At 42.6% G+C, this 19,195-nt stretch overlaps 1 protein-coding gene across 2 annotated transcripts in view; it reads right to left on the reverse strand.

Annotated features, from left to right (window-relative positions):
* SLC24A1 (solute carrier family 24 member 1) overlaps window positions 1-14,878 on the reverse strand; it is a 144,216-nt gene extending 129,338 nt beyond the window's left edge. For both annotated transcript variants that reach the window (XM_040342275.1, XM_040342274.1), the window contains exon 1: window positions 14,693-14,878. The gene's annotated coding sequence lies outside the window, so the exon portion shown is untranslated. The remainder of the gene's footprint in view (window positions 1-14,692) is intronic.
* Window positions 14,879-19,195: the final 4,317 nt, after the last annotated feature.

Below are 19,195 nucleotides of genomic sequence, written 5' to 3' on the forward strand. Positions count from 1 at the left end.
TGCTAGTTACGGCTTTGCTCGTGTTAGTGAAGGTTTGGTTAGAGCTGATTCGCGCTTCTCGGTCTCCAGGCTTTAGCAGGTAGTATTTTCTCGTTCAGTGCGTGTGCTTGTGGGTACGTAGTTGGCATTCGGGTACAGGCGTGCAGTTCGTTCTGCTTAGCAGATTCGTACTGTGCGTTCGTATCTGTGTGTCGTGCGTTCTTTGCAGGTACCGCTGGATTTGATTGTGCTTTCTGTTGGAGTGTGTTCTTGACTGACCAGCCGGCCGGTTTGAAGCCATGATGGAGCAGCAGTGTCAATTTTCTTGAGTTGGTGCTGTTTATGGGATGGCTGCTGGATATGTTCATTATTCCAGTACTTTGGCCAGAAACAGGGGGCGGAGGCGTTTCTGGACCAAGAATTGGTTGCGCCAGCGTGACCAGTTCTCTCATATGCCTCTGCTTAGGGAACTCCAGGAGAATAATCCTAATGACTATAGGAATTTTCTCCGCATGACGGACCCCGTATTCAACAGTCTGCTGGAACTTCTGTCCCCCTATATCACGAGGCAGGACACTGTGATGCGCCAAGCCATCACGGCCGAGCAGAGGCTTATTGCCACGTTGCGGTACCTGGCGACTGGGAGGAGCCTGCAGGACCTCAAGTTCTCGACAGGCATCTCTCCGCAGGCGCTTGGGGTCATCATACCGGACACGTGTGCTGCCATCATTAAAGTTATGCACGAGGAGTATATGAAGGTAAGTTTCCTCATTTTAACCTCACAATGTGTCTTTAATAATGTGGCAAACTAACTTTTTATTTTATTTCCCAGATATGCTGTGTGTTTAACTAACGTTCCCTTTTCTCACTATGCATGTTGATATCAGCTTTTACATGTTCTTTTTATTTTGGCCTACCTGCATATTTTGATCTTACCCAATATTAACCTGTCCAGCATGCTATCTTCGGGCCAACCCCCACCATGCCACTTTTTTTTTTGGTTTTCTAAAAACAGTTTAAACACCCCCCACCCCCCCTTCAAAGTGTTTTTGTCCCCATCAGAGGGCTGTGGAGTCTCTTATTAATTAAGTGGGCCTATCTATTTGTGCCCCGAAATTCTCCCTTCATAATTTGCAAATGCTATTTTAAAAATGTAAAGTTGCACAAGGATGCTTGTATGATTATGTTTGCAATGTTTATGTGCCAAAGTACTAAATCTCTTTTTTTGTTTGTCCCCACAGCTACCCTCCACACCACAGGAATGGCAGTCTGTGGCTTCCCAATTTGCCGAGCGGTGGGATTTTCCAAACTGCGGTGGAGCAATAGATGGGAAACACGTCCGCATTGTGCCCCCACCCCACTCGGGGTCCTTCTATTATAACTACAAGGGTTATCATAGTATTGTGTTGATGGCGGTGGTGTCGGCACAGTATGAGTTTCTATATGTGGACGTGGGGAAGAACGGCCGGATGTTCGCACGGACTGATTTCTATGATCGTCTCCAAACTGGTGGTCTGGCATTGCCACCAGATGAAGATAATGTGGAAGGACTTCCGTTTGTGTTCCTAGCGGACGAGGCTTTCGGCCTTGGACCTCACCTAATGCGGCCTTTTCCCCAGAGGACCCTCACCTCAGAGAGGAGTGTGTTCAATTTTCGGTTGTCCAGGGCTCGGAGGGTAGTCGAGAATGCCTTTGGGATCCTCAGCAACCGGTTCCGCCTGTTCCTGACATCGATACATTTGGCGGAATATAAATTGAACACCATTATATTTGCCTGCTGCATTTTGCACAATTTTCTACGCAGGCACTCCCAGACGTACCTAGCCTCCATGGGCTCTGAGGCAGGACTACCCTCAGAGAACATTCCTGGCCTGGACACTGGTCGCGCTGGCTTGGCCCCCCAATCTGCTCGTGAGGTACGCGACAAATATGTTGAGTACTTCATGGGTCGGGGGGCCATTGCTATGCCAGATCATATTTCTTTCTAATTCGGCCCCCAAAGAAAGGAATATTCTCACAACTAATAAATAATTAGACCATTGGACTTTATACAGTTGTTTGTCATTACTGCTTTTTCTCTATTTTTCTGTCTTCCAGGTTATCTCCAAAAATAGTGCACTTCTAGTGCCAGATTTACTTACTCAGATGTATTAACTAACCACATTTGCACATTATTCACTCATCTACTAACTGGGTATTCAGTCTAGAAATAAGAAGCCACTCATTTTTCTGCTTTTGATGTCACATTTTTTTTTTTTTATTTTAGTCATTTTTTAACAAGAAATGTGTATTTTTAGGCAGAAAACATTTCCTGCAAATTTTTGTAACAAAATATTGGCTTTTAATTATTTATTTTTTTGTCTTTATTGACAGTGATTAGCAATAATACTGATCGAAACACAATGTAAGAATAATTTCACTGAAACTATACGCAAGAATTTTTGGGCTTGTCTCCTATATATCTATCTCTAGAGATATATATATATATATATATATATATATATATATATATATATATATATATATATATACATATATATATATATACACACTTCTAAACATAATTTTTTTAGACTTTGATTCAAAATTAAAGTTCTTATTTAGTTTGGTTTTCAATAACCCAGACTAATTTATGTAGAAATTTTTTGGGTTATTTTTTATTTTCTAATTTTTTTGGGGGTATTTGTTTCGAAGACATTTATTTACATTTAGAAATGTTTGTGTATTGTTTTTATACAAAACATTTTTTGGCTTTGTATTTGTTTGTGTCTAATTTTTTCAACAACACAAATTTTTTTAGTATTTTTAGAAAAATTAGTTAACTTCTTTCTTTAGGTGAGATTTCTTGTTCGTTTTGTGATCTGAAACTGGAAACATTTACAAACCAAAAAAGATCAACACCAAACAAAAATTTAAAAAAAGAACAGCAGTCAGTCATATGGATGGTGTGCTTTCACACTGGAACACGCCAAAATTTCTAAATGCACACATTCAGTGAAAACTCGCCAAATGTCATTGGTTAAACAGACAAATGGCCACATGTGCTATCTGACATCATGGGTGATCAATGTCTGTGTTTTGTGGGAGCAAACCCTTCCTCTCAACTACTTGAGGATCGAGGAGGGGTTTGTACCCACAAAGCACAGACAATAGATAGTCTGTGATGGCAGATAGCACATATTGGCACAGTGTGTGTGCATTTAGAAATTTTGGCGTATTATAAAGTACAAAAATTAAAAAGGGTTTTGTGGGCGGGGGATGGGCGGGGGATGGGCTTCTGTGGTTCAGTCTTTGACACGGCCCATCATGTCAATGATATTTTTGTAATTTTGTTCGATGACTAGCATCCTTTGTCGCATGTTGTCCATTTCCGTGCTACACTCTGAAATGACATTTCGCACATTCTGCTCCATGACTAGCATCCTTTCCCGCATAATGTCCATTTCCGTGCTGCACTCCATTACCTGCTGTACAATTATAGAAGCACTTGCACGTGAAAAATGTGCTACACCATCTTCATCCCCTAAAAAGAAACAAATTGGCATTCAAAATATGTAAATAATTTCCAGCCTATCTGCATATGTTTGGCCCTATTAATATAGGGGTGACACTGACCTGATGGACTGATAATTTCCACATCCCCAATTTCTTCATCTTCTATCACTCCTCCTTCTTCCACCACCTCCCCATCATCTTCTATCACTCCTCCTTCTTCCACCACCTCCCCATCATCTTCGACTCCTCCTTCATCCATCAATCCACCTTCTTTCAATTCGCCAAATTGTTCTTCCGCCACTTGCCCTTCATCTGCTATAAATTCTAAGTCCAAAATTACTTCTTCCTCCTCTCTTCCTTCCTCCTTTCTTCCTTCCTCTTCTCCTTCCACATCCTCTTCTCCTTCCACATCCTCTTCTCCTTCCACATCCTCTTCTCCTTCCACATCCTCTTCTCCTTCCACATCCTCTTCTCCTTCCACATCCTCTTCTCCTTCCACATCCTCCTCTCTTCCTTCCCCAGCCTCCTCCTGCTCAACATGTGGAGGTGTTTGATTTTGCGGGTGTCTGGCCCTCTCTGCCTCCTCCAATTGCTGGCGTCTTCTTTCCCCTATAAGAAATAATAAAAAACAAAAGGTATACTCATCAGCACACAGATATTGGATATCATAAATCGCACACATTGCATAGACGATACATTTATGATGATTTTTGGTTGTTTATTCTTTCAGCAATCCTCCATTTTTGGCGTAGTTCTAGGCCAAGCTCTGATCCTGCCCCTTTTTTGCAAAGAAGTGACACACATGGATGTCCCCCCAAAACATTAATTCTCGTCGACCCTCCAAATAAATATACTTTGATTTTTGAGACACAGGTGCTTTGCATTTCAAGATGTTAAAACATCATGTTTATTTGCATTTTGGAGAATGAATCTTGTTTGCCTGTCACATGCACTCAATTTAATTTCTGTGATTTTGCTATTCAACAATGTTGGAAAACCAAGTTTGGGGCCAGTCAGCCATGTCCAGGTGTGTTGTTCCTGGAGTAACGTCACATTTTTGCAAAACAATGTCATATTACGCGTGTTTACTATTTCACAAAATTTGGTAAGGGTTGTTATTTGACATAAACACAATACAGTATCTACACGTGTTCAAAAGTACAAGCAGGCCAAGGAGGCAGATGTGAAAAAATACATGTCAACACATTATTGCAGACATTCCCCCCCCCCCCTTAAATAATATGGACTTACTTTTACGCAGAATTTTGAGTATCTTCTTCATGTGATGTGGCTCCCTCAATTTTAAATCGGACCAACGCTTCCGTAGTTGCTCCTTTGACCTGGTGACACCAAACATTCTCCTCATTCTCCTTGCCACCTTGTCCATTATGTGTGACTTTCTACGGTTCGGTGTTTTGTAGGGCCCACATTCACCATCATAATCCTTCCTCCTCATGATGTAAACCAACTCCACCATTTCTTCGAACGCCATATTAGTGGCTTTATATCTTTTAGGCCTGGATCGGGACGGTCCTGCCTCTGTCCCTTCACTTGCGCCATGAGAGCTCCGTGCCCGCTCGTGTGACATCGCCATCTTTCCTTCCCACAGAGATTAGGGGCGTGGAAACGAGGAAATGTCCCGTCAGGGGCGGAGATGAGGGCGGGGATTCTTGCATATGCGGAGTGTCGCGAATGCCAACAACGTATTGACGTAGGTTACGCGGAGAATATTCGCGCGATTCCAGAACCTACACAGTTAACGCCATATTTACTTTTTCAATTGATTAGGGGCATGGCAAAGGTGACGAGGGCGGCGTTTCATACATACGCGGAGTGGATAAAAGGCGCTTGACGTGATTACGTAGGTTACGTGTTAATTCAGCGAGCGTAACAAACGAGGATTTTGAGAGAGGCAGGTAAGAAATTTAAACATGGGATCAGCAGCGGGCTCTAAAATGTAGAGCCATGGGATGGGGGTTTGGTCTGTTGGTTGCACAGTTTTATTAAGCTATTATGTCTCTTGGATACCAGAATGTGATTTTCGTACCCAAATGCTTTTGTAGACATCACAAAATAGAGAGGTCAAAAATGCTGTGACTCATTATCAATTATGTAGGGTGTATTCAGATCAGGCCAAGTATTGTTCTGTGTTGGTTGGACAGAGGTCATTAGGAAGTTTCTTTCATGTAATCAATGCTGAGGGGCAGGATATCTACACATGCAATAGTGCCTTGATGAATGCTGTCATTTGTAATAATTGTGTATGGTTGTAGATTTCTATTATTTCCTGCAATGTAACCAAAGGGGCGGCATGTATAAAAAAAATGTTAGCTAAAACCAACCAATGGGGCAGAGCTGGCCAGCATTTTCTAAACAAGAGACACTGTGTTTGTATTTCTATATAGGTACTACTTTTTAAACAACATATTCTATCAATGTAAATGCTGAGGCTTTTTTTAATTGTGTTTTTGGTTTCTTTTTATTTTTTCAATCTAGAATAAAAAAGAGTAAATCATAATTTCCCAATGGATCTCCTGCAGACCCAAGAGATTATCCAGCACTTGCTGGATAAATTTAGGGAAATGCCCATCCTGTGGGATTCAAAGCAGCCCACCTACCACAATAAGGACGTACGAGCGGCAGCACTTGAACAGCTAGCAGCATACATGAGGACATGGGTGCCAGAATGCAGTGCCAACATGGTGAAGGATAAACTTGCCAACCTCAGGGGCACATATAGGAGAGCGTACAAAGCTCACCAAAAGCAGCTAAGATCTGGAGCAGCAGCAAGACCACCAAAGGAACCCAAGCTGTGGTATTACAGCCAGATGTCATTTTTGCGGGATCAACTGGAAGGCAGGCCATCAATGTCAAGTCTGAATCCCAACCTTTCCTCCACGCTACCTCCCAGCGGGACTTCCCCAGATCACCACAGCCCTGCAGAGTCAGATGAAGAGGGCCTGGCTGACAGAGAGGCAGATCTGCGCCTCTACGATGATGAGGTATAGTAGTTTCATAACTATTTATGTAATAATCTTAATTATTGTTTGATTCTTGACTTGATATTGGTTAATAAAATACAAGCTGGGAAGTAAAAATCTAAAATCGTGGGCAAACAAATAGGTGTCAGGGATGACAACTGCAGGGGTCAGAGGGTGAGTCTGTTTTCAAGTTTAAATTCAAGGCAAAAAATAAGATTCAAGCATGAAAATGTGAGTGATTATATTCCTAAATATATTACAACATATCCCTTTTTTTTACACAGGAAGAAGAGACCAGCCAGGAGGTGGCAGATCCTCTCCTCACTGTCAGCCAGGACGAAGGGGTCAGTGGCAGCCAGGAGGAGGCCGGGCCCAGTGGCGTTCAGCAGCTCCCCAGGACAAGCACCACCAGCCAGGCTCCTCCCCTTTATATTAGGCCACCAGGCCGTAAGAAGAAATTGGGGGCAGTGGAGGAAGCCAGCCTCAAAATGATTCAGGAGGCGAGTGCCATCATGAGGGCCCCCCTCAACCCCACTGAGGCCTACAGTGCCTCCGTGGCACATGATCTCAATAAAGGCACGGAGGAGCAGAGGCAATTGGCCAAGGGCATCATCAACCAGGCCCTTTGGTGGATGCAGAGGGAGATGCTGACCCCAGACACTGGGCTATGTGACCCGGCCCGGCTTGCTGAACATCATACTCCTGCTGCCACATCATCCCCACCTGCAAGGGCCCAGGGAAGACCCGCTGTAAGGCAGCCTGGAAGGAAGGTTGCAAGGAAGAGGAGACGTTGATGCCCTGCCTTCCATTTGATCCCCCACAAATGGCATCTTGTTTGGACTACCACAGCTTGGGTTCCTTTGGTTATGTGCTGCTGCTTCAGATTTTATTTTGTGTGCTTCCTGAGGTTGGCTAGTTTATCCTTCACCATGTTTGAAATGCAAGTTTGCATGTATGTTGCTAGCTGTTCAAGTGCTGCCATTCTGTTTTTGATCCTTTTTATAATTTGCTCAAATCAATTTTGTTGATTTGAAAAACGTGCCTATTGTTTGTAATACTGTGGGTATTATTTTAGGCATCAAACATTACAAACAAATAAAATGTTTAATCTAAAATATTCACTAACTCATGGGGGGGGGGGGGCATTTGGTGTGCCAACATGGTAGACAATTTAAACAACCTTCAAAATAATCCAGTTAAATATACAAACAAAAGCAAAATCAAAAATATTTCCTATTAAAATATTCTAAATGGTGACATAACTATAAACACCTAAATAAAGTGGGAAAGATAACCATTAAACATTAAAAGCAAAAAATTTGAAATGTGGAGGACCACTAAAAATATGATACGTCGGGCCAATAAAAGTTTGCAAAAATCTTACTACATCACAGCTAACAAATGTCACTTTTCAGTATGGAACAACTCAGTTGAAATAACATGAGCTAAATAACTGATTAGTTATAGCAAGAGAAGAATGAATAAAACGACGGCATCAAGCGTTGTTTATTGTGTGGTTTGCTTCAGTGTTCTATTGCTAGAATTAATCTTTCTATTGACGAATGTGCCATATCCCAAACAAACGTGAGTTTTACCTGAACGAGCGCTCCCGTGGCCTCATTTAGTCTGAGCATGCGCGGGGTTTTTGTACGTTGGTTTTGTGTACTCACCACCAAACATGTCCGTTCGGACAGGATTTGAGCGGACGGTTTTAAAACAAGTTTGGAAATAAATGTCTGCTGAAAAACGGCCCGGCGGGCAAATGTACGGTGAAATTCTGTACGCTCGTAACTACACACGACCAAACATGTCTGCTGAAACTGGTCCGCGGGCCAGTTTCAGCAAACATGTTTGGTCGTGAGTATGGGGCCTAAGTCTGCAAATGACAAGACAACGACCCTAAACATACAGCCAGAGCTACAATGGTTTAGATCAGGGATCCTCAAACTACGGCCCTCCAGCTGCTGCAGAACTTCAAATCCCATGAGGCATTGCAAAATTATGACATTTACAGACATGACTAGGCATGATGGGAATTGTAGTTCCTGAACACCTGGAGGGCCGTAGTTTGAAGACCCCTGGTTTAGATCAAAGCATATTCATGTGTTAGAATGGCCCAATCACAGTCCAGACCTAAATCCCATTGAGAATCTGTGGCAAGACTTGAAAATTGCTGATCACAGACGCTCTCCATCCAATCTGACAGAGCTTGAGATATTTTACAAAGTGGCAGAAATGTCCCTCTCTAGATGGGCAAAGCTGGTAGAGACATCCCCAAAAAGACTTGCAGCTGTAAATGCAGAGAAAGGCGGTTCTAAAAAGTATTGACTCCGGGGGGCGCCATACAAATGTACCCCCCACACTTTTCACATAGTTATTTGTAAAAAATGTTGAAAACCATTTATAATTTTCCTTCCACTTCACAATTATGTGCCACTTTGTGTTGGTCTATCAAATAAAATCCCAATAAAATACATTTACGTTTTTTAAATTGCAACAAAATATGGGAAATTGTAAGGGGTATGAATACTTTTTCAAAGCACTGTATTGATGCCCCACGTGCTGCATATATGCGTTGCTGTGTTGTTTTGGGGGCATGCTCAAACGAAGCTCCTCAAAAAATTAAGGGGCTGTCACCAGCAGCTAGTCGTGAACTACCAACTATCGGGAGCCAGTGGGACAGGCTCCTGATGACATCATCACTGTGCAGCCAATCACCGTGCCGCTATTCTCTTGCAGTTAGAAGTAGCATCATCAGCCCGCTGTGCAAGCTCCTTCGGCTGGCCATTGGGTTATCTTATGGAACTGATATGCAACCTTACACCCAAATGGATCTCCAGCTAAATTACGTTGCAATGGATTCTTAAAAACTGTATACGGTGAACCTTGATGTCAAACATACTGAAGAATAATAGAATTAGGATTGGCATACACTCCGGCCCAGATCCTCAAAGGGCTTACGACGGCGCAACGCAATGTACGCCGTCGTAAGTCCTAATCTGGGCCGTCGTATCTATGCGACTGATTCTTAGAATCAGTTACGCATAGATATCAATTAGATCTGACAGGCGTAAGGCTCTTACGCTGTCGGATCTTAAATGCATTTTTTTTTTTCGCCGCTAGGTGTCGCCTCCGTCGTTTTCCCGTTGAGTATGCAAATTAGCAAAATACGCGAATTTCCGAACGTACGCGCGGTCGACGCAGTGAAGTTACGACGTTTACGTTAGATTTGCGACGCGTAAAGTTGCCCCTGCTATATGAGGGGCAACCAATGTTAAGTATGGCCGTCGTTCCCGCGTCGAAATTTAAAAATGTACGTTGTTTGCGTAAGTCGTCCGTGAATGGGGCTGGACGCCACTTACGTTCACGTCGAAACCAATGACGTCCTTGCGACGTCATTTGGAGCAATGCACCCTTGGATATTTTCAGGACGGCGCATGCGCAGTACGTCAAATTTAAATGCTCCACGCCCCCTACCCGGCTCATTTGAATTAGGCGGGCTTGCGCCGGGAGATTTACGCTACGCCGCCGCAACTTTACAGGCAAGTTCTTTGTGAATAAAGCACTTGCCTGTAAAACTTGCGGCGGCGTAACGTAAACCAGATATGTTACGCCCGCACAGTTTTACGCCCAGATACGAGAATCTGGGCCTAAGTACTTTGGGGTTCAGCTTTTTTCTGAATCACCACCCCTATAATTGGACAGAAATGATAATGCTGATTTATAAACTCTATCTTGGGAAGCTGAATTTATGAGCCAAGCTATTTCTCCTCCCTGGCTCCCATAGGAGCTGATGCCAAATACAGTCCTATTTCCCCACTAAGCGCACACACAGCCAGGCACAAAGCACTTTCTCCGGCTCAGAAAACAGTCTAGGGGTTCTTTGTAGGGTTTTTTATTGGGAACGATGAACTGGGATAGGGTAAGGGAGCATGGGATACCCCGAAACTGTAGAATTGGAGGACTCCTTCCAGAGTTAAAAAATACAGTCCCTTTCCTTCAGCACAGGGGGCCAGGGCCGCCAATAAGGGGGTACAGGCAGTACACCTGTAAGGGGCCCGGATGGCAACCCCCTTTTTTTTATTTTTTATAAGGGGCCCGGAGGTCCCCAGGGTCCCGGATGGCAACCCCCCTTTTTTTATATATATTTTTTTATTTATTTGTTGTTTTTATTAAAGGGCCCAGGGCCCCGGATGGAAACCCACCCTTTTTTTTTTTACAAAAAAAAATATATTTTTTTCTTTATATATTTTTTTATTTCTATTTTTTTCTTTTTATTAAAAGGCCCAGAGGTCCCCAGGGCCCCGGATGGCTACCCCCCCCTTTTTTTAATATATATTTTTTTATTATATATATATATATATATATTTTTTTTTTTTGTTTTATTTTTTATTTTATGTAAGGGGCCCAGAGGTCCCCAGGGCAACCCCCCTTTTTTTTTTCCGTCAGCACCCAAAGCCCCGCGACTTTAATTAGGCGGATTTGAGGAAACCCACCCTTTTTTTTTTTTTTTACAAAAAAAATATATAATTTTTTCTTTATATTTTTTTAAATTTCTATTTTTTTTATTTTTATTAAAAGGCCCAGAGGTCCCCAGGGCCCCGGATGGCTACCCCCCCTTTTTTTAATATATATTTTTTTATTATATATATATATATATTTTTTTTTTTTTTTTTTTTGTTTAATTTTTTATTTTATGTAAGGGGCCGAGAGGTCCCCAGGGCAACCCCCCCTTTTTTTTTTCCGTCAGCACCCAAAGCCCCCCGACTTTAATTAGCGGCGGCACCCCCCCGCTTTTCAATTTGAGGCGGCAGCACCCCCCCCGGTTCTCTGCTCCAGGGGGCCCATGCCTGAAGCCGTGTAAGGGGCCCCATAATTCCTGATAGCGGCCCTGTAGGGGGCCATCTACTTATTCAGCCACGGGATCATGGGTTGCCTCTTGCCGATATCCACCAGGCTCTTCCTAGTGAGGGAGATGTAGACTTACACCGTTATAGGACAGCTACAGGGACGTCTTTAATGTTGATTGGACCCTGGGCAAATCTTTTCTTGCCCCCCCCCCCCCCATGCAATTTTTCTCTCCACCTGCTCTGAGACATAAAATAAATATTAGATAGACTTAAAATCAGATCAGGCAGTGATTGCGATTGGTTGCCAGAGGTTACAACATGTCATTACCACTTACTGACTGGTTGCTAGAGGTTACAGCACACATTACGGCTCACTGATTAGTTGCTAGAAGTTACAACACATGATTTCTTCTTGTTGATTGGTTGCTAGAGGTTACAGCACATCATCTCTTCACTGCAGAGGGGCATGATATACACTTGAATCCTTCCCGGCCTCAGCTATGTACACATGAATGCTCCCGTTATTTACATATGAATGGTGGTTATTTACATGTAAACACAGGGTCTGCAGGTGAGTCATCTGTACACAACAATAGGGCAGAGCTGGACAGCATTAGTAGCATCACTTCACACTGAGATATCGGGACACAGCGCAGGACTAAAACTTCAAGGGACAAGGGTTGCCGACGGGCGCACGAGAAAGTACGTCAACAGAATAGCATGGCTGCACAAATGGGCGTACAGGTACGTCCCCTTTAATTTGTGAGCCGTTTGGTAGCATGCGTGCCACTGGTGGTGCGCTAGCCACCCTGCCGTGAGCTCCGTGACCGCGCCCGTGGGACCTGCGGACCCGATCGCCACCGGTGTCCCACGATCGGGTTACAGAGCTATTGTCAGTTAAAGTAACGCAGTTCCGTATTGCAAAAAAATGGCCTGGTCATAAATCTTCCGGAGGTCAAGTGGTTAATTAACAGTACATTTCAGCACAGGAACAATGCAATACAGAACAGGATCTATTTTAAGGCACACTCATCTGTCCTGCAAGACTGAGGATATAATCAATAGCCCTGAGATTGAGAGATACTCTCCAAGAGAGATTAAAAGGAATAACAAGAAACTAAGGCTTAATTCACTTGTAGGCCCTCAGTCAGAAGGGTCTAGTTTTACACACTGGGAAGTTTGTCAAATCCCCTACAGTACACACAAATAAACTATCAAGTTGGTTCTTCTGCCGGCTTCATTGGGGCCCTTAAAGGGGTTGTAAAGGAAAAAAAAATCCCTAAATAGCTTCCTTTACCTCAGTGCGGTCCTCCTTCACTTTCCTCATCCTTCCATTTTGCTTTTAAATGTCCTTATTTCTTCTGAGAAATCCTCACTTCCTGTTCTTCTGTCTGTAACTCCGCACAGTAATGCAAGGCTTTCTCCCTGGTGTGGAGAAAGCCTCTTGAGGGGGGAGGGGGCGAGCAGGAGTGTCAGGACACCCACTAACACACAGCTCCTTTCTCTATCTATCTTTTTAAGGGTTAGGGGTTATTTATTTATTATTACATAGTATTAAAGGAGTTGTAAAGGGAAAAATAATTTGGGCTAAAATTAATGTCTGCAAGGTAGACAGACAGAATAGTGTAATGATTCTGTTAAAAAAACGAGTAAATAACTATTAAATTCCTTCATCTATATCACCTCCGGCATTCTAGTTTCTGTTCTCTCATTCACTTCCTGGTTTGCGGCGCTCGTTCATGTAAGAACTACATTTCCCAGTATGCATTGCGCCACGCCCAGTAATTCACACCTCCTTGAAGTCTCTAACACGTAGAGAGCGTCCTGCCGCACAGATGTAGTTCCCAGGAGGGGGCGGGAATGTCACTGACCACCGCAGTAAAGCCTCCCATCACGGTGGTGAGTAACAATCAGACAAGCAGGAAGTGAACAGAACAGAGAAGAAATAGAGCCACTTCTGAGCAAAAACGAACAATATGGAAGTGAAAAGAGGAATGTCTGCAGGTAAAGGATGCTTATTCTGAAAAAAAATGTTTTCCTTTACAACCCCTTTAATTTACTGTATTTATTTATGTATGATTATTTTTATTTACTTGTGTATTTATTTTACATTTATTTATTCATTTACTATTATTATTATTATTATTATTAGTAGTAGTAGTAGTAGTAGTAGTATTAATACCCAGACCCTAAGAAAAATAAATAAATACATAGAAATATAAATAGTAGAAATATATGAATAAATAAATGCAAAATAAATATGCAAATGATTTAAAATCATTGTAAATAAATTATAAATAAAACAAATAAATGTATAATATGTAATAATAAACAAATACATGATAACCCCTAACCTTTAAAAAAAATATGAAACAAATGATTATTATTATTATTATTATCAATAATAATAATAATAATAATAATAATAATAATAATAAACACCCAAACACAAACCAGAAATACATTTATAATAATAATTATTATTTAAATAATAAAATAAATAAATAATAAGTAATCCCCAACCTTTATTTGTTTATTTTGTATTTATTTAAGGGTTGGGGTTATTTATTAATTATTATATAGTATACATTTACTGTATTTATTTATGTATGATTATTTTTATTTACTTTACCTTTATTTACTTGTGTATTTATTTTACATTTATTTATTTATGTATTATTATTATTATTATTATTATTAGTATTATTATTAATACCCTGACCCTAACAGAAATAAATAAATAGTAGTAATATATGAATAAAAAAATGTAAAATAAATATGCAAATGATTAAAAATCATTGTAAATAAATTATAAATAAAACAAATAAATGTATAATATGTAATAATAGACAAATACATGATAGTTACCGGTAACCCCTAACATTTATTATTATTAGTAGTAGTAGTAGTATTAACACCCTGACCCTAACAAAAAGAAATAAATAGACAATAAATAAAACATTTAAACCCAAACCCTAACCCCTAATCCTAACCCCAACCCCAACCCCAAACCCTAACCCTGACCCTAAACCCTAACCTTAACCCTAACCCTAACTCTAACCATTTACCCTAACGAAAAATAATAATAATGATAGTAATATAAAAAGAAATAAAAGCTGATGTAAAAGCTAAAAAAAAAAAAACCCTAGCAACAGATGATAGTTTTTTCTATTGGCTTATTAAAAAAAAGGCAACGCTCAAAAGTGCATTCAATTTGCAAATAAAAACATGCAATAAAACGCCGGAAAGACGCTGAAAGACGCTACGCTCAGGTGCGAATGCAGCCTTAGAGTTTATAGTCACACTTTTTCTACAGATATCATCAAAGTCCCGTAACATGCAATGAATCCTGACACGTATGACCTTCTTGTGGCATGTGACACCTACCTGATGAGAAGAGGAGGCAGGCTGTTTGGGGGAAGCATTCGCCCCCTTAGTCCTCGGGGGAAGGTGAAGCCCGGCCAGGAGAGGTGGACTAAGGAGAAGGCAACACAAGTGTCCCCATCACCAGCAAATCTGCACCAGTCAAAGTCTGCTGAGGGTCAGGTATGAAGGACACACTGAAGAGCAGAGAGTCCAATCCACACTAATACCTGCAGATTTAAGGAGATTATACAGCAAGCGCTGTACTTTCCTTCTCCCCAGAGAGAAGCCGCTGCATGTGGGAGGAAAAGAGAGAGGGAGGAATCGTTTTTTTTCGGAAAATCTTTTCTGTGATAAGTTTGAAGTTGGGTTTTATGAAAAAAGATTTGCGTCACGGTGGAATACTTTAAGGCAAGGGTCACGTATTGGCCAGGTTCTCCGGAGTCCGGTACGGTTTCCATTCAGCAGTTCAGGTGCGATTCATTCGACACTGAAATCGCAAACCTGAATCGGACCGAAAAACGCACAGGACCCTTTTTTTAACCACTTAAGCTTCACTCTATACCAGTTTTACTGCCATAGGGTGGCACCTCGGTGCCAGATAACGTACAGTTAGGTCCATACATCTCACAAAAGTGAGTACACCCCTCACATTTGTGTAAATCTTTTCTTGTATCTTTTCATGTGACAACACTGAAGAAATTACACTTTGTGGCCCGGATTCTCAAACGAGTTACGCCGGTGTATCTCCAGTCCGAGCCGTCGTATCTATGCGCCTGATTCTTAGAATCAGTTAAGCATAGATTTGTATTAGATCTGACCGGCGTAAGTCTCTTACGCCGTTGTATCTTAACTGCATATTTACGCTGGCCGCTAGGGGCGTGTACGCTGATTTACGCCTAGAAATATGTAAATCAGCTAGATACGCAAATTTACGAACGTACGCCCGTCCGACGCAGTACAGATACGCCATTTACGTTAGGCTTTTCCCGGCGTAAAGTTACCCCTGCTATATGAGGCGTACATGCGGTGTACCAATGTTAAGTATGGACGTCATTCCCGCGTCGAATTTTGAAAATTTTACATTGTTTGCGTAAGTCGTCCGTAAATGGGGCTGGACGTAATTTACGTTCACGTCGAAACCAATACGTCCTTGCTGCGTACTTTGGAGCAATGCACACTGGGATATGTATAGGGACGGCGCATGCGCCGTTCGTAAAAAGCGTCATTTTCGTGGGGTCACATAACATTTACATAACACACGCCCACATCTTCCACATTTGAATTAGGCGGGCTTACGCCGGCCTATTTACGCTACGCCGCCACAACTTACGGAGCAAGTGCTTTGAGAATACTGCACTTGCCCGTCTAAGTTGCGGAGGCGTAACGTAAATAGGATACGTTACGCCCGCTCAAAGATACGCCGCTGTACGAGAATCTGGGCCTGTATCTACAATGTTGTGTAGTGAGTGTTCAGCTTGTATAACAGTGTACATTTGCTGTCCCCTCAAAATAACTCAACACACAGCCATTAATGTCTAAACCGCTGGCAACAAAAGTGAGGACACCCCCTAAGTGAAAATTTCCAAATTGGGCCCAAATAGCAATTTTTCCTCCCCGGTGTCATGTGACTCGTTGGTATTAAAAGGTCTCAGGGGTGAATGGGGAGCAGGTGTGTTAAATCTGGTGTTATCGCTCTCACTCTCTCATACCGGTCACTGGAAGTTCAACATGGCACCTCATGGCAAAGAACTCTCTGAGGATCTGAAAAAAATAATTGTTGTTCTACATAAAGATGGCCTAGGGCAGTATAGTATGAACACACCACTGGGGAACTCCCCCGATACTCGCTCGTGGGAACAGCCCCCCCCCCCCTCACTCTCTGACCATTTTTTATCCCTCTCTTGGCCTTAATCTCTACTATTCCTTCTAGTTTATTTCGGTAGCAGGTCTCACCTGGCCTGCCTCTTGTTGTTGCCTCCGCACCTGGGCGGCTTCTCAGGTTAAAAAAAAAAGACGGGACCTGGCCCATGGGGTACCCACATCTCACTTTGTCACATATTTGTGATAGGAATCCTTTCACCACTGTACACACGGCGCAGATGGCTGTTTGGGGAGATATCAGGTGCACAAGGGATATTGTAAGACTACGGGGCAGATCCACAGAGATCTGCACCCGCGCAGCGTATCAGAGATACGCTACGCCGCCGTAACCCTCTTGTCCTTGGTTCAAATCCAGAAAGAATTTGCGCCGTAAGTTACGGCGGCGTAGTGTATCTCTTGCGGCGTAAGGGCGCCTAATTCAAATCAGCGAGTAGGGGGCGTGTTTCATTTAAATGAAGCGCGTCCCCGCGCTGAATGAACTGCGCATGCGCCGTGCCTAAATTTCCCGCCATGCATTGCGCTAAATGACGTCGCAAGGACGTCATATTTTTTAACATAGACGTGAATTACGTCCATCCCGATTCACGGACGACTTACGCAAAAAAAAATCAAAATAAACGCGGGAACGATGGCCATACTTAACATGGCAAGTCTAAATATATACCGCAAAACACCAGCTTTAACTATACGCCGGAAAAAGCCGACTAGAGACGACGTAAGAGAATGCGACGGCCGCGCGTACGTTCGTGGATCGTCGGAAATAGCTAATTTGCATACTCGACGCGGAAAACGACGAGAACTCCACCCAGCGGACGCCGAAGTATTGCATCTAAGATCCGAAGGCGTACGAAGCCGTACGCCTGTCGGATCTAACCCAGATGCCGTCGTATCTTGGTTTGAGGATTCAAAGCAAAGATACGATGCAGGAAATTTGAAAGTACGCCGGCGTATCAGTAGATACGCCCGCGTACTCGCTCTGTGGATCAGCCCCTACATGTCTTACTCTGTACCATGTTGGCCCATGTGGGCCCCTTCCCTGTTATAAATAAACAATAAAAAATAAAAAAAAGATGGCCTAGGCTATAAGAAGATTGCCAAGACCCTGAAACTGAGCTACAGCCCAGTGGCCAAGACCATACAGCGGTATAACAGGACGGGTTCCACTCAGAACAGGCCTCGCCATGTGACCAAAGAAGTTGAGTGCTCAGCGTCATATCCAGAGGTTGTCTTTGGGAAATAGACGTATGAGTGCTGAAGAGATTGTAGGGGTGGGTTACAAGGTCTCAGGTGTGACTGGGGAGCAGGTGTGTTAAATTTGGTGTTATCGCTCTCACGTTCTCATACTGGTAATTGGAAGTTCAACATGGTGCCTCATGACAAAGAACTCTCTGAAGAACTAAAAGAATTGTTTTGCCACATCATCAATAACCACCAATGACCCAGTGCCACTGGAAGCCATGCATGCCCATGACATCACACTGCAAGCTCCACCATGTGACCACAGGTGACGTTGTGTGCTTTGGATCATTACTTTTTTACAATGATACGCCCACCCAGGCCCGGATTGGCCAAAGGGCATACCGAGCATATGCCTGGTGGGCCGTGGCGGCCCGTGGGCCACAGGTCACATCTCTAATGTAGGGGGGTCTGTATTGTAGAGGGGGTCTGTAATGTAGGGGGGTCTGCACTGTAGGGAGGGGATCTGTACTGTAGGGAGGTCTGTGTAACATGTAGGGAGGTCTGTGTAACAGTTAAGGGGTCCAGAGGTGCAGGGTGCTGTGTAATGTAAAAGGGTCCAGAGGTGCAAGGTTCTGTGTAATGTAAAGGGGTCCAGAGGTGCAGGGTGCTGTGTAATGTAAAGGGTCCCAGAGGTGCAGGGTGCTGTGTAATGTAAAAGGGTCCAGAGGTGCGGTAATATGTAATTTAAAGGGGTCCAGGGTGCAGTGTAATGTAAAGGGGTCCAGAGGTGCAAAGTGCTATGTAATGTAAAGGAGTCCTGAGGTACAAGGTGCTGGAACCCCACATCCCATCATTAACCACCGCAGTGATCAAATACCACCAAAAGGAAGCTCTATTTGTGGGAACAAAATGATAAAAATGTAATTTGGGTACAGTGTAACAATTGTCATTCAAAGTGCGACAGTGTACAAAGCTGAAAATTGTCCTGGGCAGGAAGGGGGTGAAAGTGCCCGGTATTGAAGCGGTTAAAGTGTATATTTTCTGAAAAAAAGAACTGCACTTGATAAATATGCGCAAATATCGACATTGCAACAGTCACCGTTTTATTCTTCAGGGTTTCTGTTTAAAAGGAAAAAAAAAAATAAAAAAAATATATATGACTGACATTAAACACTTGCTGTCCAGGATCAATTTGAAATTTTTCACATCATGTAATATATATATATATATATATATATTACATGATGTGAAAAATTTCAAATTGATCCTGGACAGCAAGTGTTTAATGTCAGTCATTGGATCTATATGCAGTAAGGGAAGGGTGAATCAGCCATAGACATAAAGGGAAAGAAAAGAGTACATTGATCTTTTTATACATATTTTTTTTGTTTATAAAAGTTCTGTCAGAGACGGGGAAAGCATTAGACGTTGCACATGTATTTCCCGGAACCTTGTATCGCGGGT

Source organism: Rana temporaria, chromosome 3 (assembly GCF_905171775.1).
Source record: "Rana temporaria chromosome 3, aRanTem1.1, whole genome shotgun sequence".
In the NCBI taxonomy this organism is placed as follows: Eukaryota; Metazoa; Chordata; class Amphibia; order Anura; family Ranidae; genus Rana; species Rana temporaria.